This window comes from Equus przewalskii, chromosome 8 (assembly GCF_037783145.1).
Source record: "Equus przewalskii isolate Varuska chromosome 8, EquPr2, whole genome shotgun sequence".
Classification (NCBI taxonomy): domain Eukaryota; kingdom Metazoa; phylum Chordata; class Mammalia; order Perissodactyla; family Equidae; genus Equus; species Equus przewalskii.
The window spans coordinates 66,047,865-66,075,177 of NC_091838.1; the positions used below are offsets into that span (position 1 = coordinate 66,047,865).

General features: G+C 39.2%; 1 long non-coding RNA gene across 1 annotated transcript; it reads right to left on the bottom strand.

The window, feature by feature from the left end:
• Nucleotides 1–2,727: 2,727 nt before the first annotated feature.
• Nucleotides 2,728–24,196, bottom strand: LOC139085271 (uncharacterized). Its single transcript, XR_011543506.1, has 4 exons — nucleotides 24,011–24,196; nucleotides 20,300–20,443; nucleotides 5,393–5,490; nucleotides 2,728–4,528 (listed from the first exon to the last, which is right to left on the bottom strand). It is a non-coding gene; the product is annotated as an uncharacterized lncRNA (long non-coding RNA).
• Between the last annotated feature and the right edge of the window lie 3,117 nt (nucleotides 24,197–27,313).

Below are 27,313 nucleotides of genomic sequence, written 5' to 3' on the forward strand. Positions count from 1 at the left end.
CTTTCTAGTTACGTGACATTGAATGACTTATTTGAATTCCCCAAGGCTCATTTTCACCTTCTGTAATGTAGGGAAAACATTTCCTTTTCCATCCCCCTCCTGGGGTTTTTGCAAGCCAAGAGATGTGGAATAAAATGCTTTGAAACTTGAAACTTACATTCCATCCGCAATTAAAGAAATCTTGTTATTACAGAACCTTAGGCTCCCTTTGGTTGGGGAAGGATGGCAGGAAACCAGGTCTCCTGGGAACTTTATCTTGTGTTGCATGTGAGGCTGTAGGGTGCATTGATTAAGATAAGGATTCTAGGCACACACTACTTGGGTTGGAATCCTGACCCTGCTATTTTCCCAATGTATGACCTTAGGTAAACATTTCACTTCTCTATGCTTCAATTTCTTTGTCTATTAAATTAGAATAAAAATATAAATTCGGGGCCAGCCCAGTGGCGCAGTGATTAAGGTCGCATGCTCTGTTTCAGTGGTCGAGGGTTTGCTGGTGCGGACCTACACACTGCTTATCAAGCCATGCTGTGGTGGCATCCCACATATAAAGTAGAGGAAGATGGACACAGATGTTAGCTCAGGGCTGATCTTCCTCAGCAAAAAGAGGAGGATTGGCGGCAGATGCTAGCTCAGGTTTAATCTTCCTCAAAAAATAAATAAATTCATAGGATTATTTTAAAGATTAAATGAGCAAAGACATATAAAGAGCATAGGGCAGTGCACTTAGAGAGAACTTTCTAAGTACTGGCTACTGAGATAAATGACCTCCTTCCCAGGCTCAGCCCAATCTGGACCCCACCCCCCCATTCCTTGCTTCCCCAGGATTAGTCATCACAAAAGATTTGCTCTGGGACCAGGGCACGGAAAAGGCAGGTTGATATTTATCTCTTAGTTTGCCTACCAGGATTTGCCTCATCTAGGGATTCTGATTGGTCCTGGAGGTTCAGAAGCTTATCCTCGCAAATTTCCCTAAGCCAATTCAGCTGTTCCCAATTCTTGGTTGTTTCGCTTTTTTTTGTTTGTTTGTTTGGTAAGTAGCCTTTTGGGATATGTTATGTTAGAGTTGTGGGTCTTTTTTTTTCTTTTTCTCCCCAAAGCCCCCCAGTACATAGTTGTATATTCTAGTTGTACATCCTTCTGGTTGTGGCATGTGGGACACCACCTCAGCATGGCCTGATGAGTGTGGGTGCTATGTCCGTGCCCAGGATCCAAACCAGTGAAACCCTGAGCCACCAAAGCAGAGCACGTGAATCCAACCACTCAGCCACGGGGCGGGCCCCCAGAGTTGTGGGTCTTTTCTTCATGATTTTACTACTAAGTTAAAATAAACACAAGCAAGTCTGGCACCAAATTCAGCTACACATATTGATATCTATTGTCAAACAGCAGAAAGTCCTGTAACTTCTTGTGAAAGCTCAATGGAATCCCAGTTCTCTGTTGTTTTAGGTGCCACCTAGTAGCTCTTTGAACAAAAGGGTCACCTGAGGCAAGTGTGAACATATTCTTACTAGGATATGGACAAAAAGTCTAGCTAGAGCCCCATGAATTGTCCAAACTAGAAGCTGGACAGAGAACTTCTCAGAAATTAAGTTTATGGCTCTATTCCTAGAGGTAGAGACACTTGGCCGAACAGATTTCTCATACTTCACCTCTGCTAAAGAAGAGAGTGTCTCTACAATATTTCTAGCCCATCCATGTATATCCAACCTCATTAATTTTACCAATACTCATTTCTCATATCCAGTGTGCTCTGGTTTCACCAATTAAAATCCCCCTTTAATATTTATCAGATTAATTAATACAATCTTTGGTCTTGAATGGAGATAAAAAGAATTGACACCTTTGTGGTAGTTGCCTCTGCGGTAGGGTTTAGGATCAAAAATCCAGTGTGTAAACTCCCAATTAGTCCAAGTAATTGACCCTAGGGTGGAGATTAGAGATTCACACACACACACACCACCCCCCACACGCATGTGCACTAGGCTGAAGCAATTTTCTAAGGTAAATTACAGACCACAGATCAATTATGGTGGGAACAGCTAATATATTTCAGAGAATGGTAGTTGCATTTGAGTCATTTTGTCTAAGAATTTCTCAACAAGCTTTTTCTGGCTTTTTGGCCTAATCGTCTTCAAAGGGATGCTGATGGGAGTAGATCCAAATGCTTTAGACAACTTCCTCTAACTCACTTGAAGTCATGATTCTCCTTCTGGCACCATTAGCTCCAGCCAGACTGTTACTCATATAAAGGCAATGCCTGATCATTTTTTTAAAACTTTGTCTCCATTGGTCCTTCTATTTTGAAGGTTTCTTTCTGCTTGTTCAACATGCTAATATATATCCATACTTGCAATGCCTAATTCAAACCACCCGTTTGACAAAACTTCCCTGATTTTCCTAGCATAAAGTTCTCACTTTCATATGACACTTGCCATTTTAACTCTAATTTAGTTGTGTATTTGCCTCTACTAGACTGTAGGTTCCTCAGGACAATATATATAATGCCAAAAATATAATGCCTTGCTCAGGTTAGCCAGTCAATAACTACTGATAGAAAGGACTCATCCTTAGTGGAGTAGAAAGACGACCTGAATTATTTGAGTGCCACCTTCACCACTGATTAGGTGTGTGAACATGTGAGAACGACTGATTTTTCATCTATAAAATGTGAATAATTGCGTCTGTTTGACTTATTTCAGGGTTGTTATAAAAATCAAATAAAAATGAGGATATGAAAACCCTTTATTCATTGTGAATATATTACAGATTCACCTATTCAAAGGATTCTCCAGTTCATGTGATTCACAGAATTAAAGGCTATTTAATAAATCATCACCATTTTACAGATGAGAACAATGAGATCCAGGAAGAATTGACCCAAATAAACTACCATGCAGACTCCATGACTCCCCACTGGATGTTATGTTTCCTACATTTTCCCCTTTTGATCTAAATTTTCAAAAGTTTTAGTATCTAGTGAGACACCTAGAGGTTTCTAAGCAACCAACTCAATTTTCTTTTTAATTTGGGTTAAATTTTAAGGTAAACATGGTTCATTCAAAATATGGCTTTAGTCTGATCACTGAAGTTGGGATACTCTGATAGCTGATTTTCCATATTAAGCATTTTGTGTCAACGTAGTGATGGAGGAAGGTTTCCTCTTGATCTTATTGTCTTCTGGATCATTTCTTTTTTCTCTCTTTATCTCTAATATCAACAATTAGTTCTCATGGATCTCCACTGGTTTTCCTGGGGAACTCATTCCATATCCTTGAAATCCATTTGGGCAAACCCATATTCTATGACTCAACGAAAGCCAACCCTCCTTCCTCACAGGGTTTTTGTGACAACTAAATAACATATATAATAATTCTGTTAAGAATGCTGTTTGATATGAAAATTCAGTTAAGTGCCAAATGAAGATTTGTTAGGGCCTGGTGGTCTTTATAGTCAAATGGTTTTGATTTGAATCCAGTATTCACTGTTTAGCAGCTGTTAGCCTCAGGCAAGTTAATCAACTGCCTATATCTCATTTTCCTCACCTTGAAATTAGAATTAGAAACAAGAACCTAGTATATAATGTCTGGAGGACATATGTATATTTTCTAGTGTAGTTCTAGTTGTATAGCAGGGCCTTAATAAATAGCAACTGTTTTTAAAGTGCCACATACTACTGAGGGTCTTTTATCACTATGTCTATGCCTCTGCCTGCTAAGAATAGGAGGGATTCAGGCTTGCCCATTTATTGCTGTATCTGCATACATACATATGACTAATAAATGTCTGATGAATAATAAATGTTTGATGAACCAGTGGATGAATAAGCAACTGAGAGGATTCAGAAGAGAGGTCTCATCTAACTCTTAGCCTAATCTTCACATTCGAAACTCAGTAGTCCTATGTGACTTTGTGTGACGATAGTCTGTAGACCGGGGCCATCCAAGGAAGAACCATGATCTAGTGCATATAAAAATTAAGCCCTTTTCTCTATTTTTTTCTCATTTGCAGTATTTTTATACACATATTTTGTAGTCTTAAATAAGCAACGACATAAGATGTAGTGACAATAAAGTAAACCAGCATGCACCTTGATGAAAGCGGAATGGCCAGGGCTGGTATCTGCATTGTGCTGGAAATGGTAGTTGTGCTGTGAGTGTTAAGAGCTGCTTCAAAGGATTCTTGTTTTTCCATCTCTTAATGATGCCATCAACTTTTCTTCTTTCTACTTCCTGCCAACCTGAGTGACTCTCTAGTGCCAGCTAGTTGGATACTGAAGTATCAATTTATCTCATTTAAAACCACAAGGCTCAGCATACTCTGCTCACACCTAGAGAGGGAACCATCCTCCTTCACCAGGTATATTGACTGTTGACCATTCAGATTGGGGGGGATGAGTAGCATATTGACAATTCCAAGGTCTAACCACTCATAAACTCATCTAATATAGATAATATGTATCTGTTTTCCATAACGAAGTTTTCATAGCTTTTCACATCAGTTGTCTCATATGATCTTCATAACAAACCTGTGGAAGAGATAGAAAAGGTATTACATCATTATGTTAGAGATAAAAGAACTGAGGTTCATAAGTAATACCATTTCAGAGTGGGAAACTTCATGGTCTCAGTAAAACTCGGCCCTAATTTTATCTTTGAAATGAATTCATTCTTTGATGTTAGGTCTAGATTATCTCCTCTATAAAGTGATTAGCTGCTTAGGTGCTCTCTTGGTTTCCTTCCAGCTCTAAGAATCAATGTTCCTTAATTATCCCTAATGTGATTAGGGATAAAATGTGATGGTGGCAGAATTAGAACTTAGGTCTTCTGAGTCCTAATCTAGTCTTGCTATAGACAACTGCCAAAGGCCAACATGGAGAGAGTCCTGGGCATGTCCTCTGTGCCAGAAATCTCCAGACCTGGCTGCTCATCAGATTTACCTGGCTTTGTTAAAAATACAAACTCTGGAGATCCTTCTCAAAGATTCTCACTGGGTAGATCTGGTTTCTCAGCTTGTTTTGGAACCTAGTGATCTAGGTCATGAAATAGAATCCTGAATTTATTGGTTCCATGGCCTTCTCTTGAAGTGGTGCCAACAAAGTAACCTGGCTGTCCTTTGACCCTGACGCAGACAATATAATGACTAAAACAGGATCTACTGGGAATATGAAGGTGCACTCTTCAAATTCCATTTTTTTCTATGAAGTCTGACATCCAACTCACAGTTATTGTCTTTGTCCCATTTTAAGGCAGGGTCTTGTGGATGGAGAAAATAGGGTCAATGAACATGATATTTAAGACCTCAGAGCTATCTCTAGAGGAGGAAATTACACTGTATCACCTCCCCCAAGAATACCTTTCAGCAGGAATAAATTAATGTGGTTAGCCATTACCAAACAATTGACTTTTAGACAATGATGATTCATCTCCTCATTTCTCCCACAGAGAGAATGTGAAGGGCGCCCTCATGTTTCCTGCTGTTAAGTGGGACCTAAGTGGAAGAGAACAGGGATCATTGTTTCTGAGCTGATAATCAGCTAAAAAAAAGGCACTTAACAAAGTCCAGAAGGGATAGCAACTGAGGTTTTTACTAGGCTCAAAAATGCTGTATGTTTCCAGGTCTTTACAGGTTATACACAATAATAGACAAAGCTTCAGGAAATGAGACGAACCAAAGCCAATCACATAGTATAAAATGTATATAATATTTTTTCATATATTTACAATTATATCCCAATTTTATGTCATTTTTAGATTTTTTTTTCCACAAAATAAGCTAAAAGTCCAAAATAGCACAGGTCTCAAAGTAACATTCTGCTTTGACAACTCATAGGAAGGAAATCAATAACATCCACTAATAGTGACCTTTGGGTCAGACCATCTACCCCAGGAAGTGGCATCACACAGTGGAAAGTCAGGCACGCCAGGTGTGACTGCTGACTTTGCGCTTGTATGTATGTGATCTTGGGCATAACCAGTAGCCACCTGAATTATGGTATTAAGCCTCCTAATGAGTGCCCTGACTTTTTTTTTTTTTAAATTTTTATTTTTTCCTTTTTCTCCCCAAAGCCCCCCGGTACATAGTTGTGTATTCTTCGTTGTGGGTTCTTCTAGTTGTGGCATGTGGGACGCTGCCTCAGCGTGGTCTGATGAGCAGTGCCATGTCCGCGCCCAGGATTCGAACTAACGAAACACTGGGCCGCCTGCAGCGGAGCACGCGAACTTAACCACTCGGCCACGGGGCCAGCCCCATGAGTGCCCTGATTTTGTTGTTGCCCTTAGGTCTAATCTTGGCACAGCAGCCAAAGAGATCTGGTCAAAATGCAGGGCAGATTGTGCCAATCTAATGGCATGACATTCTGTCTCCCTCAGAGTCAAAGCCAAAGTTCTTAAGACTGGCTTTCAATATCCCGCATGATCTGATGTCCCCATTGTTTCTTCTCTAACTTCATCTTGTACTCCCCCTTGTTCATTCTGCTCCAACCATACTGGCCTCTGTAGCATTCCCCAAACATAACCGGAAGCCTCCCAGCTTTGAGGTTTACAACTGCTATTCTGTCTGCCTGGATTGTTCCATCCTCTGATAGCTATGTGGCTCATTCCTTATGTTCTTCAGGTCTTTACGTAAGTGTTGCTTCTCAGTGAAACACTTCTCAACCAGTCTTTTTAAAATCACAACCTTTCCCCACCACATGCTCTGTCTCATTCCTTGTAGATTTTTGTCCCCTTCTTATCTCTTATCACCATCCAACATGCTGTATATTACTATCTTGTTTATGACCTGTCTACCTGGTAGAGGTGAACTTTATCAGAAGAGGACAGGGAATTGTGTTAGTTATATTCATTTATCAATTCTTAGTATCTAGAATGAATGCCTAGTACATGGTAAATTTTCAGTAAATATTTAGTAGATGAATGAGGGAGATAATGAATGAATCAAAGATACTAGGATTCTGTAAGACTCATTTCCTCATCTGTGAATTGGAAATAATACCCCTAGCACAGCCCTACACATCCTAGTTACCTAATTCATTGCAAATCTCTTCTTCTTTATATCCAGGGTCATACAAAATTATTTTCTATCATCTATATCTCAAGGATAAAGTTAAAAATAAATTTCTACCTATAGCACCAGCATTCTAATTCCACAATCCCACTATCAAGATTTTATTTTTGCAAATTAGTTTGACAAGTAGGCTATTTCTGGTTGTCTCATGCCTTTTTACAGAGTAAAGGCCCAATAAATATTAGTTTCCTTTTTTCTTTCTCCCTTCATTTTTTATGCACATAAACACTGTCTCAGCCAATAGGTTCCTTTTAAAGATCCTTTGCTCATCTTGGGAAAACTTAAAATACCACAATTCAAATCCTAAGCAGAGATTCAATAAATGTTGGTTAGTTACGTATAAAAGATCAGGACCTTAGTGACATTTTTCTCCTTCCAGAAATGCAGGTGGTTAGGATGTATTAGGCAACTGTTCCTAGGCATGAGTTATTTTCAGGGAAAGTGTGGACTGAACTAGAACAGCAATGATTTTGCCATAGACTCCTGCAGGTTGCTTATATCCCCAAGAGGCAGCGAACAAAGGCACAGCAGGCCCTGGGGCTGCTTTGGTTAGATTCTGCTTTCCACAGAGATCTTTTGGCGACCACATGCGTGCTTCAGTTTATTTATCTAAGCACTCCTCTGGTAGGGCCAGACCAGAGAAAAAAAGGGGGCTGCTGCCAGATGTGTTAAGGGAGGCAAGTGCCTGGAAAGCTGTGGGTTGGGTTTCAGCTGGTAATTATAAAATGCTAAGTATAATCAGGGCACTGTAGTTTTCCTTCCCAGACCACAGAGCCCTGGGGGAAAGGAAACTATAACAAATAAAGGTGCCCTCTCAGCACATGGGGAAGTATTCACAGATTTTCAGAGAATTTTTCATTCAAAAATCCAAACTAGAATTAGGTCACATTTGTGTGTGTGCATGTGTGTGTCCGTCCTACATAACAATGAGTGATGAAAGCAAAATAAGTAAAATCCCAAGCTTCAGGTCTGAGTGATATTATCCTCTGCTCAGTATGGGGTCTTCTTTCCTTTAGACCCAATGTGGAAATTGTATAACAATGGCTGTAAACTTCCTCTCTGTGCTGCAATGAGGCTAAAGGCACAGAGAGAATAGACACAGGGGAGCCCTCGAGGAGAAAAATTTTCAAACTATTATTAGTATAGACAGAAGCAATTATCTGGGTGATACAAAGATATCAGATATTGGGAAATAGGGAATTATTAAAGGAAAAAAAGCCTCCTTGAGATGTGTGCAATTACAAATGAAGAACTAAAGACATGTAAAAATATTGGCAATGTGGTATTACAACAGACTTAGCACTTTTTGAATGCCTAACTACAATATGGTTGGCCTCGCATGAAGCCTTCTATATAATTATCTCAATTAATCACAATGGTAATCTTTTACGGTAGTTATTTTCCCATTTTATAGCTGATGAAATGAAGAACATAGAGGGCAGGTGACTTGGCCAATATAACAAAGCTACAGCTTATGAGAACTAACAACCTAGATTTGTCTGCTTCCAAAATGCACAATCCATGATCTATGCTCTGTGGATTTACCAATTAACAAATCTGAACTTTGAACCATTTAAAAGCAGGAGACAGATAATTCTCTGAGGTTTGGTGCAAGAAAAGGCACATTTCAACCCAGACTAACAAAATGCTCCTGTGTGTGAAAGAAATGACGTTTCTCAGCTAATCATAGTGATGTTCTTAGAATATCTTTTTGAGACCTTGGATTTGGGAGAAAATGGCATAGACTCATTTCTCCCTGTTCCTCTTTGCTAAGTGCAACTAAAAATGCCCAGAAATAATGCATCAAACAGCCATAGGGAAACTCTAAAGGGTAGAAAAAAGAAGGTGGACTGACCGGGGTTCCCAGGACTTGAGGAAAAGCACAATGGTCCAACATCTCCTGACTTCCCACCTGGTGGTGGAGGTTGGCACAGGCTTGGCATTTCCTGACCCTCCAACCAGCAGGAGAAGGTGGCTTAGGTAAAGCTTTCTTCCCCCAATAATACCAGCAGATCAAGTGAGAGCCTCATCAACACCAGCCAGCCTAGAGAGGAGGCCAAGGGAAATGACATCTCAGCCCCTCACCAAGCAGCCTAGGGAGGTTCCTTCCTCACCCATGGGTAGCACCAGCAGGGACCAAACAGGAACCCCACCAGCACCAGGCAGCCTAGAGAAGAGCTTCCCACCACCACTGGCCCAGAGTCTTCCTCCCATCCTCAAACTAGTGGTACCAGGTCCAAGGAAGAACATTCTGTCCCCATAGGCAGCACCAGGGGAAATTAAGACAGAACCCAATGTCACCTAGAACAGAATAGCACTTCAAGGGTTCTGAAAACTAAATTGGAATTGGAACCACAGTCCATAGAAGTGGACCAGGAACTATGTGCTAAACCTAAACAGAGTGGCTGTCTATGAAGATAGAACATTTAAATAGGATCCAGAGTCTCCTAACATAAGATTCAAAATGTCCAGCATACAATTAAAATTCGCTCCTTCTACCAAGAAACTGAAAAGTAACAACTTGAATTAGAAAAGACAATCAAGAGATTCTAACACTGAAACAAATAACGTGTTGGAAGTATTTGACAAGGATTTTAAAATGGCTATCATAAAAGTGCTTCAATGAACAATTTCAAATATTCTTGAAAAGAATTTTAAAAATAGAAAATCTCTTAAAAGAAGTAGGAGATAGGAAAAAACCAAATGGAATTTATGGAACTGAAAAATACAATAAAATAAGTTTAAAAATGTCCTGCCCCGTGGTGCAGTGGTTAAGTTTGCATGTTCTGCTTTGGTGGCCTGGAGTTTGCTGGTTCGAATCCCCAGGGCAGACCTGTGCACTGCTTGGCATGCCATGCTGTGGCAGGCGTCCCACATATAAAGTAGAGGAAGATGGGCATGGATGTTAGGTCAGGGTCCATCTTCCTCAGCAAAAAAAGAAGAGGATTGGCAGCAGATGTTAACTCAGGGCTAATCTTCCTCACAAAAAAATTTCTTTCTGACTGGTTTGATAGTGGTATGAATATGACAAAACAAAAAATCTATAGACTTGAATATAGAACAATATAAATTACCTAATCTGAACATTGAAGAGAAAATCAGACTAAAAAAGAAAAGGAATAGAGTCTTAGGGATCTGTAGGAGAATAACAAGGATCTAATATCGATACCGTCACTGTCCAGAAGAAGACAAAGAATATAGGGCTGAAAATTTACTTGAAGAAATAATGACTAAAACTTTCCAAATTTGGCAAAAGATTTAAACCTACAGATTCAAGAAGCTGAGCTAACCACAAACAGGATAGACTCAAAGAATTCCTTACCAAGACTCATAATGAAACTTCTGAAAATCGAAGACAAAGAAAACAACCTTGAAGTAGGTAGAGAAAAATGACTATATAAGGGGACCAATGACGAGAATCCACAGACTTTTCATCTGAAAGCACTGTGAGCAGAAGTAAGTGGAACATTTTTCAGGTACTGAAAGAAAATAATTGTTGACATTGAATCCTATATTCACTGAGAATGTACTTTAAGTATGAAGAGGGGAAAAAAATTTCCCAGATGATGAAAAATGAAAAGAATTTGTTGCTAGTAGACTTAACTGTAAAGAATGGCTAAAAGAAGTTCTTCAAACAGAAAGAAAATGTTGACTGAAGAAAGCTTAGAACTTTAGATAGGACAGAAAAAAGGAATGAAAAAATAGGGGTAAATAAAATAAACTTTCTCCTCATGAGTTTCTTATGTCATATCTGTTAGTTAAAGCAAAAATTATAACATATGATATGGTGTTCAAGGCACATAGAGGAAATAATTAAGACGATTACTTTTTTGTGTGTGTATGTGAGGAAGATTGGCCCTGAGCTAACGTCTGTGCCAGTCTTCCTCTATTTTATGTGAGATGCCACCACGGCATGGCTTGAGTAGCAGTGCTAGGTCCATGCCTGGGATCCAACCTGCGAACCCCCAGGCCAGGGAAACAGAGTGCTCAAACCAATCTCTATGCTACCAGGCCGGCCTTGCCAATTACGGTTTTTTAAATGGGGAAGAGGAAGGGACCAAAATGGAAATAAGGTTTCGCTACACTGGAAGTAGTAAAACTTGAACGCTAATAGACTGTAATAAGTTACAAATGTATATCGTAGTACGTAGAGCAATGACTAAGAAAACGATACAAAGAAATATACTCAAAAAAGGCTAAATAAATCAAAGTAGGATTCTAAATAATGTTCTTGTAACCCACAAGAGTCAATACAAGAGTGAGAAACAGAGGGAACAAATAGAAAACAAAAAATAAAATGGCAGACTTAAGCCCTAACATATCAACAATTACTTTAAATGAAAATGGTCTAAATGTACCAACAAAAAAACAGAGCTTGACAAGAGTGGATAAAACAAAAGAAAACTATTTAGTCCAGGTGATATTGACTGAATGTTTGTGTCCTAGCCAAAATTCATAAAAGCCCTAACCTCCAAAGCAATAGTATTAGGAGGTGGGGCCTTTGGAGGTAATGAGGTTTAGATGAGGTAGTGAGGGTTGAGTCCCCATGATGGGATTAGTGTCCCTACAGGAAGAGGAAGAGACACCAGAGCTTCCTGTCTCTGCCACATGAGCTTACAAGGATGCTGTGAGAAGGTGGACATCTGCAAGCCAGAAAGAGGTCATCGTCAAGAAGCAAATCTGTGGGCTCCTTGATATTGGATTTCTCAGCCTCCAGAACTGTGAGAAATAAATGTCTATTGTTTTAGCCAGCGGGTCTATGGTATTCTGTTATAGCAGCCTCAGTTAAGATACCAACTACATTCTGTCTATAAGAAATCCACTTCAAATATAACATGAGTAGGTTGGAATTAAAAGGATGGAAAATGATCTATTACACAAACATTAAAAATAGCTGCAATGAGTGTATTGATATCAGATAAAATAGGCTTTAGAGGAAAAACAATTATGAGGGACAAAGAAGGACATTACATAATGACTGACTTCAAGCAAGAAATCTTCCCATATTTACAGTGATAATATTTCTAAAATGAAATATATAGGACTTTTGCTTTGTTATACACCAGAGAAGTCCTATCACAGAGTTCTTTATACAGCCTAGACTCTTTCACAAATATTACTAGCATTATCATTTTTTTCTAATTACCCAATTAATACCAAAAAATGCAAAAATCCAGTAAAATAGAAAAGTAATCCAAAGACCTAGAGGCAGGGCAGTCTTTTGCGTGTTTGAAAACAGAAATGAAGCCTATATGGCAGGAGGGAAGTTATTTAGAGGGAGAGTAGGAGATAAGTTTAGAGAGAAAGGCTGAAGCAAGACCATACGGGACCTCACAGGCCACGACAAGGAGTTGGGCTTTTTATTCCAAAGGCAATGTGAAGTCATGGGAGTATTTTAAGTAGAGTAGTGATATGATAAGTTTTATGATCCTGTAACTGTTGGGGAGAAATAGAATTTGAGTATAGCTTCGAGCATGGTGAGTTTGAAAGAAATGTGGAACACGCAGATGGAGATGCCCACTTCTTCAAACAGGTCAAGAACAAAGGTGACAGTTGGACTTATAGATTTGCGAGTCATCAGCATAGAGTTTGCATCCAAGGGAACCAAAAGACGACAAAAGAAGTGTTTTGGAAGAGATAAAAACTACAAGAAAAAATCCCAGGGAATACCAATATGGAAAGTGAGGGAGAGAGAGAGGATATGAAGAGAGTCCCCAGTTGCATACCGTTTACATCTGGATTTATTTCTAGACTGAGCATCTGTCCCATAATCTTGTATCTTTTCCTATCCTGATGAAATTGATTGGGAAGTATTTTGATCTCTGGAGTATTTTATTTAACATCGGTTTCTTAAACACTTTTATCATATAAAAAGTAGTACTGATGCTAGATAAGAGGAAGGGAAGAGGGCTTGAAACTTCCAGAATTGTTTGATTTGTGTCATTATGTAGCTAAAAGAACAAACTAGCCACAGGTCATTTAATCTGGACTTCTATCTCTCACATGTCTAATTGATAGTAATCAACTTTATCTTCAAATCTGCTTAATTACCAATTGGAATGTCTAATCATTGTTCCTACTTAAAAGGTTTATTATACCTGAGATTTTTGAGCCAATATGTTTATGATAAGCTACAAGTTTGGTGATATTCCAAATTACCTGTTCTCAATTTCTTCCCACAATTACCACAAAATCAACCAAAGAAAGGACACATTTCAATAGCCCCTTTCATCTCATATCTTGTTTTCAAATCATTGCATCTCACTTTGGGTTATGGTGAGGCAGACTATCCCCCTCTTGCTATCTCCGTGCTTCCATCCACCTATCTCTTGCTTATCATATTGATCATAATTTTGAATTTAGATCCACTATTAAATAAAAAAAAAAGACTGAAAGTTTAGAGGAAAAAGTGCAAAGGTAAAGAAAGTAAAATCAATAGCCCCAGCAAAAGTTTTCCTATTTTAGGAATAGATTAGGATATTTAGTGAGCAAATACTTAGTTTGAAGTTTCTCTTAAAAAGAAGCTGACTTGAATATTGAGCTGATACATATGCTGTCCATAATATCTTCTAACCTGAATGAGGAAAACTCTGACTTATAGACAAATACATTTGTAACAGGAGAGACTTGAATTTGGCTTTGGAAAGGTGACTCGGCAGGTCAGAGCCCACTATGAAGAGTACATAAAAACCTGCCAGGAGACAGGGAGAAGGGTGACCTGCCACAGCCACGCAAACTTCACATCGCAGAGTGTCTGACTCTTAGCTCCGCCCACAGTTTACTTCTCTGAGTGGGTTTAATGTTAGCACTATTAGGTTCCTCCCTTCGGAACTGCCTTAAAATTGAAAGCAGATATTTTTAAAATCCTCTACAACAAAATAAAGAAAGGTGACAAGAAACAAGCTAGAAGGTTCAAACAGTAGACTGGCTCCCACTCTCTCACTCCTCTTTGTGTTGAAGGTTTATGAGAAAAGGTTTGGATCCTAGTTCTAGCTATGTGGTCCTTGATCTGACAACTCGCTTTATTCACTTACAGCATATGAAACTACTTGCACCTTGTAAGATTTCAGATAATTGACGTAAAGCATCTGGTACATAGAAAGTGGGCAAAGATAGTTATAATCATGATTTATCTTGAAGTCTTACCAATCTCTTTAAGACCAAGAATAGCTGTACATTTCTAAATCTCACAAAAGAGTCTCACTGCAAAGTTTTCCAATCTGAAAGACTTTTAAGATTTTATTTTTTTCCTTTTTCTCCCCAAAGCCCCCCAGTACATAGTTGTATATTCTTCGTTGTGAGTCCTTCTAGTTGTGGCATGTGGGATGCTGCCTCACCATGGCTTGATGAGCAGTGCCATGTCCGCGCCCAGGATTCGAACCAAGGAAACACTGGGCCACCTGCAGTGGAGCGCGCGAACTTAACCACTCGGCCACGGGGCCAGCCCCCTGAAAGACTTTTAAAGAAGAGGAGAAAAAGCAGTGGCCTGGGATCCAGGAGTCATGGTTTACACTACTTATGCCGTGAACTTGGACAAAATCCCTCCCTATTCTGGAATCCAGCTTCATCAAGCATAAAATGTGTTTATTTGCAAATGCATTTAGTTGTCTCTATTACTCCACATTCAAGAACAGCTCAGCTCAGCCATGGTAATAACAGTAGTAGTAACAATAATAATAATGGTGCTTACTACGTCTGACAGTATTCTAAGCTCTTTATACATATTAACTGATGTAATATACTAAACCTAAGCAATAAGTACTATTATTATTATTCTCATATTTTACAGAAAAGGAACTGAGACACAGAGAGGTTAAGCTATTGTCCTGATGTCACCACACACAGTAAATTACAGAAGGAGGATTCACATTCCAGTCGCTAACTGCCGTGCATACTGTGTGTTATGCGATGGGTGCATTTGACCAACTCCGCCACTGAAATTTTTGGAGAGGAAATTAGGAATCTTAACAGAAGTCTTTATGGGTGAAAAGAGAAAGCTCTCAAAACAATAACCTAGAACTAGAGATGTCTACTCCAGTTCTCCAAGCATTAGGGTATGCATACCATTTAGGGGTTTTGGCAGTCTGGAGTAATTCCAAATTTGTGCCCATGGAACAAAAAAGGGTAGTTTGACAATGATGGCATGCTTAATATGCATGGAGATTTCTTGCATATTTTACATTTATTCCTCACCCCAGTCCTATCCATTCTCTCATAATACATGTAATCTGAGTTTCCTTCCTGATTCAGCTTGTGCACACCTGGTTAATATTGCATCTTTGACAAAAGGTGACAGGCAAGCAACTTGGATGTGATCTTTTCCTTATATGTTGTTCCATTTTGGTTTTTACTTTATTCTTATTTAACAAATTTTTCCCCAAGCAATCAGAAGAGAAAGAACCGTAAAGAGAAAGGAAGGGGCATATGATTTGGGCAATCATTTCCTCCTTGGTTTCAAAGTCCTAATTCATCTCCTGGATTATTATACCAAATTCTGCCAGGACAGAACAGGGAATGTACGTGTGAGGGCGGTGGCCAGAGAGGGGACAGGACTGAAATATCTCACTTGTCCTTTTTTAACAATATTTTAAATTATTTTTTGTAATGTGACACTGTCTTTGTAATGGAGACTCTGCAATAAACAGCACAAACCTTAATTTCTGGTTCTTGATTCATGCATTTCTGACCATGGGTAAGCTGCCATTTGTTCATAGACCCAATATTACCTTTTCTGAATCCCTATTTCTTCATGTGGCTTGTCTGCTTAGGAGTTATGTCCAAATCAGTAGTATACGAAATTTCCCTTGCTCATTATCCCCTAATGGAGTTGTTGAAAATGCACAAGTGGAGCTGTATTACTTTTAACTAAAAGGAAAATGCATTGCAGTAGAAACACCGTGTGAATCAGAGAAGAGGCCCAGCTTATTTGGGCTTTAGTTCCTCAGTGTCCTGCTTCACAATGTCTTTTTCTTCTCGGTTATCTCAATGATTGTTGAATTTGTCATCCTCTGTAATGAACGTAACCAAAAAAATGGGAGTTCAGAACCTGACGCTGGGAGGACAAGGTTACATATATATATCTCCTTAATCCCTAACCCCCCAAATCCAAATCTCTTGACTTGGGTTTATAATTCTTGAAAAGTGGGGCTCGCTTTTTAAAGCGGTCCCTGAACACGTGTGTTACTGCTCCACGTCGGCAAATCGAGGTTACTCTATCTTGTAGCAAGGTTGTAGATGAGCGTTGAAACTGTCACTACAGAAAATGAAAGGCGACCAAGGCAAGATTCCTAGAAGAAATGACTGTTGGACGAGCATTGTGTTTTATCCTAAATTTAGTTTAACACATTACTCGTTAAGTGGACTTCATTTTCCAGCAGTAACGTGCCAGAATAAAGAAGCACATACCGCATAACCCCTTAAAATAAGCGGTCCCTCATGTTTGCAAACACTTCCTTCCCCACTGCCACCAGCCCCTCGTGCCTTTAACACAATCCATTGGCTTCTAAACTGTTCATAGGATTGAGTCTACAACATTCAGCGTGGCCTGTAAAGTCCCTGCCTACGCTGGCTCTTTCCTGTCCCTCCAGAGGCAGCGACTCATCCACCAAATTGCAGATGTACTGACTTTCTCTTTGTTCATCCAACGCTCAAAACCGTTTCTCTCTTTAGGGCTCTTGGGCGTGTTGTTTCCTATCTTTGGCATATTCTCACCCACCCCCACATAAAACTAGACCTTTGCCTGGTTAACTCCACTAACTCTTAATAGCCTGTGAAGTAAGTATTCCTCGCTGGGCTTCAGGAGACAAAAGCCCAGAGAGGCATAACAACAAGCCAACGGGCAGGAACGCAAGGAACAGGGGGCAGTCGGTACTGGGACTCAGTTCTCCGATTCATTAGCCTCTTTTCTTTTTACCAAACACTGTCTCTCTTTCCAACACTCATATTCAAAAGTCTGAAAGAGTAATGAATATTTTTGTTTATTAAGGCTGTTTATCGAACGTTAGAAATCTGATTTTAGAGCGTGATACTCCTGTTGTTTTTGTGCTGACTTGACGCGCTACAGACTCGAAGTCTGAACGCTGAGCTGAGGCCTCATGGTGGTTTGGCAGTCCTTCCATTGTCCCTTGATGATTCCAGCTCACACTGCGCTCTCTTTCTCTGGGCTCCGGTCTCTACTCTTTGGCAATTAATCATGCTTTGTCTTGCAACATCTTTTGAATCTCTGTCTGGTATTATTTAACTCTTACATTGCTATTAAATTCTGATTCTTCCAACTAGGCTATAAGTTCCTTGAGGTTAAGGGAGAATATTTTGCAAATAATTGCCCATCATTATCACTTGGATGCACATCACAGCATATTCAGTTCTTCAACAGGCATCCTCGTGTTCGCTTTCCACAACAGTTCTGTGAGAAGGCAACATCGTTATTCTATCAGGTGAGGAAGTAGAGTACGGAGAAATAACTGGCTTGCCTACAATACCCTCATTTTTAGGAGCCCAAGCAGGTCTTTGGAATTCTGATTTAAAGTTTTTTATTCTTATTTTTCCCACCACGACAAGCTGCCTTTCATGTATTTCCATAGTGCCTAGCACAGGGTCTTACATACAATAGACACTTAATAATTATTTGCAGATTGACTTTAGAGTTTAAAGGAAACCAAATAAAGTAAGAGTGATTAGGGTCTGGATCTGCATGACAAACATCTGTCTGAAAGGTAAATAAATGAACTCACTGCTGCCGGGATTTTTCCAAAATGTTAATGTTCAGTGTTGTGGAAACAAATCCTTTTGTCTGAACGAACTGAGATTTTACCTTGTTTTCTTGAATATTTATAGCTTTAAGGGCAGAATACAGCTCAAATCTTGCAAAAACTGGAAAATGCATGTGTGAATTAAAGTGACTTTTAGAGGTTTCGATTGTTTAGGACCATGCATGACTCTGTGATGGTTGTAAAGGAGTAAACAACTCTCCTTGGCCTTCAGTTCATGGCCAGTGAAGGAGGAGCGTGGAGTCTGTCTGGGAAATCAGGAACATGTGGTGGCTCATGATCCTGGGCAAATAGGGTAACAATAATAGTCATTTTTCATTTTCCAGCTCTTAGTGTCTAGAAGACTTTGGGGAATTTAACAAAATATACATAAAGCCCAATTCTGAAAACAAAGCAACAGATCCCCTGGCCTTAACAAAGCAGGGCCTTAGGGAAAATAATAATAAACGCTTTCTTTCCTTTGCCACCAAGGCTACAAACCATCAGCAGTGACACTGGGAACAAAGAAATCAGAGATTATAGAAGGGGAAATGGTGAAACTAGATAGGAAATCAAGAAGAAAATAAATGTATGTGACCTCTCTAGGAACGGCTTCTAGATGGAGGTATATTATAAGTTGGACATAAAATACCAGTCACCCTCGACCCCTCACACACACATGCAATATCCACACACCTCCGTCACCATCTACAGGAAAATATCTCTCAGAGATAAACCAGCCACTTCAACATAAAGAGGAGGAAACCCGCTGTCTGTTACGGCGACAGGAACAGATACCTGACTCGCTTAATAAGTGATATATGTCTTAATAATTGAAAGACGCTTGCAATGTATTATTAAAAAAGCAGATTATAATCAATATGTACATTTTGTTCCACTTTTTCTACAATAGTGTGGATATACATGTGCGAAAACATATGCATATTAAGAATGCATTAAAATATGAATAATTCTTTTTTTCCACTTTTGCTGGTGAAAAGATGGACATTTTTTAATTCCATTCTTTAATTCCTCTCCATGCTTACCTGATTTTGATATTTGTCCTCAATGACCATTTATTGCTTCTCTCGTAAAAATGAATGTTATTAAAAATCTAGAAATACCAGTAGTTAATGGCAAACACTCATACAGAAATTCAAAGAAACTTGTGTGCGATCACCGTATAGGAATTGGGGCTATGACGAATTGGGGGCATTCAGTTTCATGACTGAAGAAGGATGTCTACTTTGAAGAAAGGATATATTACCATATATCTCAGTATCTCTTTCCACGATGTACACCCCCATTTCCGCTCAGAGCTTCCTGTCAGATCTTGGCTCGAAATGTACCATCTATTTGACTTGCACAGTTTATTTACTCTTTCTTTGACTATATTTCCCCATCTGCAAAATGGAGCTACTAATGATGACACCTTACCTCACTGAGTTTTTTGAGTATTAACTGGGCAAGTCCATGTAAAATGATTGGCAAGGCGCATGGCAAATTATAATCACTCATTAAGTGTGAGCTAATACCATCGTGATTGTCAAAATCTGCAACCTCATCGTCAGCACTGTTACTTTTTCCAGAAAGGACCTTGGTTTTGTGTATCCAGCCTGTATGTCCCCTCTGCTCTCCAAATCCATATATCTCAACAACCCTTCAACATCCTGTTCTTGAGCATATCGATAGTCCTAAAAACTGAACATTTCAGACACAGCACTTACAAGTTTCTCTTCCTAAAACTAAGCCTCATGTAGTTGTCCCCATTTCTGTGAATGATAATACTATCCATCCAGTTGTACTGGCAAGAAACTTAGAAGACATCTTTATACTCCTCTTTCTATCCAATCTATATCAATTTTTTAAACCAAGTCTTACCAGTTTTCACCATTGAAATATCCCTCAATTCTACCCACCCCACTCCATTTTGCTATCACCAGTCTAGATCATTCTAACACCATCTCTCATGTGGACTATTACAGGGAATTCTCAACTTGTTCCTCACATTCATTGTATCCTCTCCCCAATGGATTTCTTCTCTTTAGGCAGGGTGATAACTTAAAAATGCATATATGATCATTTTATCTCTACGCTCAAAACCATTCCGTGACTACCCACTACTTTAATGGATAGTGATCAAAATCCTCAACAGAGATGTGCACCTAGGCCCTGCTTACTTTTCCAGCCTCAATTCATACCATCATAACCCATGCTTGTGTCCTGGTCACTTGGGCTTTATTCACACTGGCATTTTGTTAGTCTTTCTGTCCTGATCTGCTCCCTCTTGTTGTAAGTTATTTGTTACATTCTTCCTCTCCCCAATCTCCTCACACTGCCCCAGTTAATTCTTTATTCTCCACCCTTCCCACCTAAATACTCAGCAGATGCACTTTCTTATATTTCAAGGATAAAATAAAAGCAAAAAGATGGGCAATCCCTCTTCTTTCTTGTAGCCAGATATGACAACTTGCCCCAATCTGTACCTGAAATCCTTTATTTCCTTCCTGTTGCGATGTGTTTTAGACCAAATTCACCAGTGCTCTGCTCTTTTAACTTTCTCTGGAAATTTCATATGATTGTCCCCTTTTATTCAGCACCATCAATATTCTGCACTTGCTGTAGTTTGCCTGTTGAAGAATAAATAATAAATGATACATCGTTTCTTTCTTTTTAAGAATATTTCCTTCTGATGAATTGTGACTAGCAGCCATCCGAGTGGAGAGACTTTCCCAGGTTCCTGCATTACAGCCAAGTCAAGTGAGCCATGTCATCACCAAGAAGTGAAAAAAAAAAAAAAACAGACCCTTTGTGCCAAGGACATCTCAAATACCATGGGGGCTGAGGAGATGTGGTTTGGACCATACAGATGAAGGGAAATGAGACCCGAGAGTTTCAAAGAAAGTTGAAGTGGCAACAGTATCTCCATCTAAGTTTTTAAACATAGACCCTAGAGTTCAGTTACTTCAAGGGACCCATGATGTGCAAAAGATACTATAATTGTTCTCATTACTAGTCAGGATGCTTTGGTATCAAATGACAAATACACCTCAAGATTCTCTTTTGCAGAAATAAGAACATCGTTGTTAGTTTACATATCTGGGAAGAAGACCAAGGTGAGGTCACAAAAATTGGAGGAGAAAGTGTAAAACTCAAAACATAAAGAACTGGAACCTAACATTGAAAAACACCACCTACTACTCTCCCTCTTTGCTTTCTGACCTCATTCTTTCCTACTGCAGACAGATTTTCTCCATGTGGCAGGATATATGGCTACTGGCATCCTCCTCTTAGCAGCCCTGGTAGAAAGTAAGAACATAAGCAGAATCTATCTCAGTCTCAGAGAAGAATTACCAGCCCAGTTCTCCTTGCTTTGGAATAATTGCTGTTGCCAGGAACAGCTGATGCCATAACTGGGCCAAGCCTGGGCCATGAACATAGGGAAGAAAATGGATGTAAAGCTAGCTTGGCAGATTCAAAAAAGAAATCACCAACAACCACAGACTACTCTATTCTACACGACCTAAAGAATTATGATTGAAAGACAGGCTAGAAACTGGAGAGAATAAGATTTCAGCACAATACTGTGTTAAATGTCTTTTTTTAAATAGTCAAATCTGGGTAAAGATGTTGAAATTAGTTACTTTGCAAAGCAGTGAGTTGCCCATCTCTAAAGGTGTTCAAACAGAGGCTGCAAGATAAGTTCACAGTGATGTTTCGAGGACATTTTTCAATTGTGTTTGCTTGAGCCTAGTGAGATATGGAGAAGGCACTCAGGGTTTGCACAAAGACGGCAGCAAGGGAGAACCCGCCCCTCACTGAAATTCAACCAGGCATTTCGGTTTGATCTATTTCACGTGATGGACTTCCATGTCAGATTTTAAGAGTGATTTGTTAACTAAGGATTAAAAACTTGAAATCCGCTGTAGTAACTGTGGTAGATGCTCCTTAGATAGCAGGTAAGATAAGATGGCCTTTAAACTCTGAGATGACCTGTAACTCTGTATATAAAAAGAGATGAAGAAAGATTATTAAAGCTCATTTTAATGATAAAGTTCTATGATTTTACAAGCCTTTTGGGGTGAGGTGCTTCAGCTGTGGGGCACTCGAAGTACTAACATGAGTTTCAGAGTCTAGCTAGGTTTGAGAGGTCAACAAATTAACCTACTAGAGTCATTCCCATGTTAAGTTCTCATGAAGCTAGTCAAAGCATGCTCCGATAATAAGTAAGGCTCAGTGTTTCTTTCACATGTTGTGGGTCCACATTCTAATGGGACCCAAATCAAACTGTTAAATTTAAACAATTTTTTAAGAAGGCAGGACAGAGATGATATGCTATTCTCATGTATTTCCAAAATATGATTCATTCTCTTTGTCATCTCCTCTAAGGACGGTGGCAGAAGAGAGCTTTGGTTATGCATTTTGCAGAATAAGAAACTGAGTTAATTGACTTGTCTGAAATTTCATAGGTAGTTAAATCTCCTATGGTTTAGTTTGTTCACTGTTTTTCTGATTTTACTAAAGAAGATTGGCCCTTGAGTTAGGGAAAGAAGTATGAGAATGGAAAGAGAAAATGATTCAGCTGGCAGGTAGAACTGGGAATACTGAAAGTCCATAAGCTCAGGGATGGCAGAAAAAGAAGACCTGTTCAATTCCCTTCATTGACTCAACTAACATTTATCAAGAGTCTTGTCTGTATCAGACACTCTGCTAGAGGCTGGGGTACAAACAGGGATAAGACGGGCTTTTGCTTCTAGTAAATCATCTTGTGGGGGAGAGATGCCAAACATAAAAATAGATAACGTTTTATCACATTCAAGCTTTTGTGGGGAAGCCATGGGGCAGAAAGACAATTTATATAAGCAGAAGCTTGAAATAGATGCAAATATATTTATTTGTGCTAGTAAACATACTTGTTAGTTCTAAAGGCAAATTGTGGTAATGTGAAACAATAGGACTGTAAATAGAATGCTCTGAGAACATAGAGGAGAGACTTTTTTCTCCTGGAAGGTCTGTGGAAAATTCTCAGAAGCAGCAGCATCGCCAATTAACCTGGAAGGAGGAACAGGATTTTGCTGTATCATTTAAGAATGATCTTAATGGTAGGAATTTCTGACACACTGCCATCTCGGTGTAGACAATATTTGATATTTCCCACAGTTGGGTCAGTAAGATCTCTCAACTCACACTGACTCTGCTAGCTCATGGATTCGGGCATCAGTAGAGCACTTTAAAATGGCACTGCAAATTATTCACATATCTATTAAGACTCTGCTGCCAAGCACCTTGATTGTTTTCTCACGTGCAATGTTTTTCACGTCTTCCAGAGTATATTGGGATTGACTTTTTGGCTGTGTGTGTGTGCGTGTGTGTGTATGCATGTATGTGTGTCTGTGTGTATGTTGGAAAGAGTAGTTATGGTTAGGAGCTAAAAGTATGCATGTTAAATAGTAGAGCTTTTCCTTTATTCATTAAATATACATTTATTGAATATTTACTATGTGCCAGGTATCATGCAAGATGCTTGAAAATATGAAGAGGAATAAAATAACCTTCCATCTCTAATAGCAAGTAGCTCTTTTTAGCTCTCTCTCTCTCTGTCTATGTATATGATTATATATATGTCTATGTATAATATATACATTTGGTTTTTTGTATATATATGATTGTGGGATTACGTGTGCCTATATACACACATACATATATATAAATGTGTATATATACATTTTTTTCCTGATCGTTGTTCCTTTAAGTTGTGAATAGACAATTTCCCCAATCACTTGACCCCAGAGATGGTTCTCGTGGTATTCTAGTAGATTTGGTCTCTTGAATTTAAAAATTTCTTTTTTGTAGCGCTTTCTGATTTCCAGATTTCCATGGTGGAAATATTTCCACTGTAGTCAATTTCCGCCTTCCATCTTGGTGTCATTGAACACAGAGTTGGGACAAAATTTATATAGTCAGCTCCTGCTGGATGTTACAAACTGGTTCCAGCACCCCACTAGATGACCCTGACAAGGATTGAGACTTAGAACCAAGAAGGAAGAAATAAAGAAGCCCCCTTTAAAAATTATGTCACAGAACAGGAAAGAAATTGGAGCCAAAATTACGACCATAATACGAGAGACATATGAAAACACATTTTTAAAAGAACAATTAGAACTTTTGCCTTCTCTGCTTAAAATATCATTACTTACCAATGATCTTAGGCTAAAGTCCAAAATGTGTACCAAGGCCTCCGTGTGTCCACATCACCTGTGATCCATCCCTCTTCCTCATTGCACTTCCTTAGCTTCTTACAGTTCCGCAAAAATTACATCTGCTCTTTTATGCCATAAGCCTGTGCATGAGCCGCTGCTTCTGCCTGGAATGCTCTCTTGTTCTCCTCCCTGCCCTCGGGATATCCAGCAACTCATAGTCATTTTTGGCTTTCAGATAAAATGTCTCTTCCTTAGAGAAGATTTCTGAGCCTTCCTCTCTCCATTAGGTCATGTCTCCTGTGATATGCTCTCATAGGATACTCTCAGTTTTCCCAGTAGCGCTGATAGCTACTCTAATTAAGCAATTAGCTGTGAGTCTGTCTCCCCTTCTAAAATGTAAGTTGACAGGAACTGTGTCCATCCTGTTCTCTGTCAAATCCCCAGCACTCAGCACAGTCTTAAAGCCTATTAATTTCATTAATAATTGATGGAGGAATGGAGCAACGAGTGAAAAAGCAGGAATTTGTTAAAGTCTCAAAATGACCAGTAGAGATTCTCAAACAATGCTAACAATTGTCTCCCATTCCAACTTTCCCTTTAAAACAAACAGTTTGTTTTGCAGTTATTCTGCCATACACTGGTTAGGGGAAGGTAAGACTCCAAACCTAAAATAGTCATTTTGGCTCTGTGTTCAGCTCGGAGGGAAAGCAAGTAAAACAGACAACTAACCTAGCCTTTGGGGAGCATAGCTGTGATGAGCACATATTTTATTTTTTAATTATTTTCCATTTCTAAGAGTCTTTCATCCACTGGTCCTGCAGTGGTTTGCCGGGTGATATCATCTTTCCCTGTGGATTCCGCCCATACTTGTCTCATCAAATCAATCAGCTCACTAGAAAGGAGGTCTTAACTGCCTGAGAACTTTTTACCAGCCCTCTGTTTACTGCTCCACATCAAGAAAGAGGGTCTCTCACTACAGGGCTTGTGTTGGAGCTGGTGTGGAAGGGAAGGTGGGGGGAGACATCCGAAGTACAGTAGGTTCTTTGAAAGTTGTAAAGACTTCTAGGGAACCCCGAGTCCTCTCAGGCCCTCAGCCCAAGTCCTCAGGCAGTTTTCATGGCTGTAGGTCAAAACAAGGAAATACGGAATTCTCTAGGCAGGACATCAAGAGGGTTTTGGGTTTCACACGAGCGCTTGAGCACCATCTCCCTCAGCACATGTGGATTTCCACACACTTCAGTTCCACACCCTCGGAGGCAAACTGAAATGTTTTTCCACTTGAAATGTTTTTTCTATTAACCTCTTCCTCTCCTCCCCTTCTAATCTGACATTTCCTTCCCAGGTTGAGTTTCTCCTATAGGTTTAGTATTTAGATTTTGAATTTCTAGTGTTGACTGTCCAGATGCAATTTTGCCCTCCTTCAGCTTTGTTTCAAAGCTGTCTCCTATTTCCCCACCTACAGGGGGCTTCTTCAGGCCACGTGCTGTTCCCTGCCCCTCCTTGTCTTTACAACTTCTTCAGTCCACTTCCTGTCTCTCTGATTTCATTCGCCCTTCTTGCATTACTGCTTGAGAGCCACGCCTTTCTGGAGTGGGGAGTGTAGTTTTGATTAGAAAGTTCTGTTTTCCCTCTGGTCTTCACATACTGGTTTTCAGTATCCCAGTCAACCTGTCTTTACTGTCTTCCTCTGGCCACGGTTTGCCTCGTTAGAGTGTAATGATCTCATCTTCTCTTTAATGACTTGACCCCATTTCTTTCCCTGAACCATATTATGTTATGGGTGACATTATTTATGTTTTCCTTTTTGCCCCTGTGACATGCTTTAGGCTGTCCATTTTCCCATGTCCTGGGTCAGTAAGCACAGGTCATGTGCTTAGCACTTCCTAAGTTAATTCTTTCTTTTGAAATGACCCCTCATAGGGTTCTACAGAAACCCTCAAATCTACATCTATCGACGTCACAAAGACAGTTTTGCCAAGGATATCAACTAGGTTGGAAAATCTTGGATTTGGAATCAAATTCTTACATTTAGCTGAAAAAGGAAAATAAACTGTTGAGTCTTCCCCTCAGTAAACGGGGGTGAGGGGGGGCGGGGAGAAAGGAACTTGCTTGCTGCTTATGGGAAGGCAGATTAGGGCAATAGGGAGAAAAGGAGCCTTGAAGCGGAGACCTGGTTTTATAATGCCGTCTTGGGTCCACGCCTGAGTGATTTCTTCAGTCCCGAAGCTCATGCTGTGTTTTGTTTTTCGTCTGAAGGATAGATCTAATAATATTTTCCCGGTTGACACAGAACTAATCAAATAAGACTTGTATACTTAAAAAATGTTTAGAAACAGCAAGATAGTAAAAGTAGAGGGTAGTGTTTAAGAGCATGGGCTTCTGAGTCATACTTGTTTGCTAAAATTTAGGTCTTGACCTTGAACGAACTATTCAACATCTATAAACCTTGATTTCTTTATCTAGAAAATTGCATAACAAATTTTCACTTCACAGATTTGTTATAAGGGATAAATAAAATAATTATACTAAAACATTTAAAAGAGCATTCCATGGAATGTGCTTAATAAACATTGGTGTTATTACTCTTACCAATATCCCGTATCTCAATAACTTCTAAAGCAGCCTAAGAGAATGGAATTACATGCAATTATATTTGTTTACATGTTCACTTCTCTCAATTCGCTTTGGATTCCTTACAACAGATATCATGTCTTCACTTTCTCTCCTTAGTACAAACCATGGGGCACGAGACATAGAGACTCAATAAAGATGTGTACATTTTAGAAGGAGGTTGGTGACAATATCAGTGTCATTGTATCTGAGACTCTTCTAGCATAATAGCTGGACAATTTCAAGCCCTCTCCTTCATTTGTCAGAATCCGAAGAAGCTCATCTCTTAGGCTCTGAGCCACACAGTTGAGCATCCCTTTCTACCATTTGGAGGGTTCTGTCCTGTAACTCTGCTCTCCCTCCTCATTTTTTCTATAAATTCCAATAAAAATGCTAATGACAAAAGAAATTCACAGTCATTCTAAAGTTCTAATTCAGATATTAAAAAAGTTAAAATTAAAGTTATTAATTATTACTATTGCATTACATAATTATTACTAATACAACACTATTGTTAAATAGTCTTGATAATCTGGTTTGTACTTTTCCAGATGTTTCTTTGCATGCAGAAATGTATACCTACATATCCCATATAGAATTTTTTGTTTTGTTTTAAAAATGGTATCATACCATAAATATTATGCTTGCTTTTCTCAATTATATTGATAAATAATTTCATGAAAATACACA